Source organism: Callospermophilus lateralis, chromosome 5 (genome assembly GCF_048772815.1).
Source record: "Callospermophilus lateralis isolate mCalLat2 chromosome 5, mCalLat2.hap1, whole genome shotgun sequence".
Lineage (NCBI taxonomy): Eukaryota > Metazoa > Chordata > Mammalia > Rodentia > Sciuridae > Callospermophilus > Callospermophilus lateralis.
In genome coordinates, this window is record NC_135309.1 from 10027966 (window position 1) to 10030833 (window position 2868).

Consider the following 2868-nt stretch of genomic DNA (forward strand, 5'->3'; position numbering starts at 1 on the left):
TCTGGTTTCGGAATCAACGTGATGTTGGCCTCATAGAATGAATTTGGAAGAGCTCCCTCTTTTTCTATTTCCTGAAATAACTTGAAAAGTATTGGTATTAATTCTTCTTTAAAGGTTTTGTAAAACTTCGCTGTATACCCATCCGGTCCTGAGCTTTTCTTGGTTGGTAGTGTTTTGATTGCTTCTTCAATTTCATCCATTGATATTGGTCTGTTCAAATTGTGTGTATCCTCCTGACTCAGTCTAGGCAGATCATATGTCTTAAGAAATTTATCGATGTCTTCACTATCTTCTATTTTATTGGAGTATAGGTTTTCCAAATAATTTCTAATTGTCTTCTGTATTTCTGTAGCATCTGTTGTGATATTGCCTTTTTCATCCCGTATGTTAGTAATTTGCGTTCTCTCTCTTCTTCTCTTCGTTAGCATGGCTAAGGGTCTGTCAATCTTATTTATTTTTTTGAAGAACCAACTTTTAGTTTTGTTAATTTTTTCAATGGTTTCTTTTGTTTCAATTTCGTTGATTTCCGCTCTGATTTTAATTATTTCTTGCCTTCTGCTGCATTTGCTGTTGTTTTGTTCTTCGTTTTCTAGGGCTTTGAGATGAAGTGTGAGCTCATTTATTTGTTGGGGTTTTTTTAAAAGTATTTTTTTTTTAAAGAGAGAGTGAGAGAGGAGAGAGAAAGAGAGAGAGAATTTTTTTAATATTTATTTTTTAGTTATCGGCGGACACAACATCTTTGTTTGTACGTGGTGCTGAGGCTCGAACCCGGGCCGCACGCATGCCAGGCGAGCGCGCTACCACTTGAGCCACATCCCCAGCCCGGGTTTTCTTTTTTTTGAGGAATGACCTCCAGGCGATGAATTTCCCTCTTAAAACTGCTTTCATTGTGTCCCATAGATTCCGATAAGTTGTGTCTGTACTTTCATTTATCTCTAAGAATTTTTTGATTTCCTCCTTTATGTCTTCTGTAACCCCTTGATCATTTAGTAACATATTGTTCATTTTCCATGTGATACAGGATTTTCCCATCCTTCTTATATCATTGATTTCCAGTTTCATTCCATTATGATCAGATAAAATGCATGGTATTATCTCCACCCCTTTATATTTACTGAGGGTTGCCCTATGGCATAATATATGGCATAATATATTGAGAAGGATCCATGAGCTGCTGAGAAAAAAGTATATCCACTTGATGATGGTTGATATATTCTATATATGTCAGTTAAGTCTAGGTTATTGATTGTGATATTGAGATCTATAGTTTCTTTATTCAACTTTTGTTTGGAGGATCTGTCCAATGGTGAGAGAGGTGTGTTGAAGTCACCCATAATTATTGTGTTGTGGTCTATTTGATTCTTGAACTTGAGGAGAATTTGTTTTATGAACGTCGCAGCACCATTATTTGGTGCATAAATATTGATAATTGTTATATCTTGTTGGTGAATGGTTCCTTTTAACAGAATATAATGTCCTTCCTTATCCCTTTGGATTAACTTAGTTTTGAAGTCGATTTTATTCGATATGAGGATGGCCACCCCTGCTTGCTTACGAGGACCATGTGCGTGGTATATTTTTTCCCAACCTTTCACCTTCAGTCTGTGTATGTCTTTTCCAGTCAGATGTGTCTCCTGGAGGCAGCATATTGTTGGATTTATTTTTTTAATCCATGTTACCAGTCTATGTCGCTTTATTGGAGAGTTTAAACCATTAACGTTTAGAGTTACTATTGCTGTATGGTTTGTACTTCCAGCCGTGTTTGATTATTTGTTTCTTTTTTTTTTTTTAATTTAGTTTGTTTCTCCATGATTAGCTTTCCCCCCTCCGTCTGTCTTTACTGAGGTACTTCCCACTGTTGGCTTTGGTTATTGTTTTTCATTTCTTCCTCGTGTAGTGTTTTGCTCAAGATGCTTTGCAATGCTGGTTTTCTGGTTGCAAATTCTTTTATTTTTTTATTTATTTATTTTTTTTTAAGTTATAGACATCTTTATTTTAAAATCTCATCTGCCAATTTAGCGTTTTCCACCAACTCGGGGAGCAGAAACCTTCACAGGTTTCACAATCTTTTGCTTAGGTGCTGCCTTTGTTGGAGCCTTAGCAGCAGCCATTGCCGTCTTTTTAGATGCCTGCTTAGCCTTTTTTGCTTCCTTGGCAGCCCTAATAGCTTGCTCTCGTTGAGCCTTTCTAACTTCAGGTTTCTGATTCCTCTTGGCCATGATATCAGCAAGGGATGCACCAGTGATGGCCCTCTGAAATTTGACTGCATGCCGGGTTCTCTTCTTTTGAATTTCTTCCGACTGGCCCTTTTTGTGCTTTCTTCTGTAGAGGACAGTCCAGTTTATCTGCCGAGGATTCCTCTTGGATAGGATAGCCGACTCGCATTTTGCATTAAGAAATTGGAAAACCTTTCCGTCGGTCCTGGCGTAGCGCCTCCCGTGTCCGGGGTATATCTTGTACCCGCTAAAACTGCACAGCTCGACCTTCATGGCGGCGGCTGCTGGGATAAAGGGAGGACAGCGAAGAGCTGCAAATTCTTTTAGCTTTTGTTTATCATGAAAGATTTTTATTTCGTTGTGATACCCGAAGCTTAATTTTGCTGGATACAGAATTCTTGGTTGGCATCCATTGTTTTTCAGTGTTTGAAATACGTTGTTGCAGGATCTTCTCGCTTTCAGCGTCTACGATGAAAAATCCATTGTTAACCTTATTGGTTTACCCCTGAATGTAATCTGCCTCCTTTCTCTTGTAGCTTTTAATATTTTCTCTTTGTTCTGTATATTGGATATCTTCATAACAATGTGTCTTGGCGTTGGTCTACTTTGATTTTGTATGCTCGGTGTCCTGTATGCATCTACAATTTGTATA

The 2868-nt window shown here is 38.0% G+C and overlaps 1 pseudogene; it reads right to left on the minus strand.

Annotated features, from left to right (window-relative positions):
* Positions 1 to 1968: 1968 nt before the first annotated feature.
* On the minus strand, positions 1969 to 2521 carry LOC143386950 (large ribosomal subunit protein eL24 pseudogene; annotated as a pseudogene).
* Between the last annotated feature and the right edge of the window lie 347 nt (positions 2522 to 2868).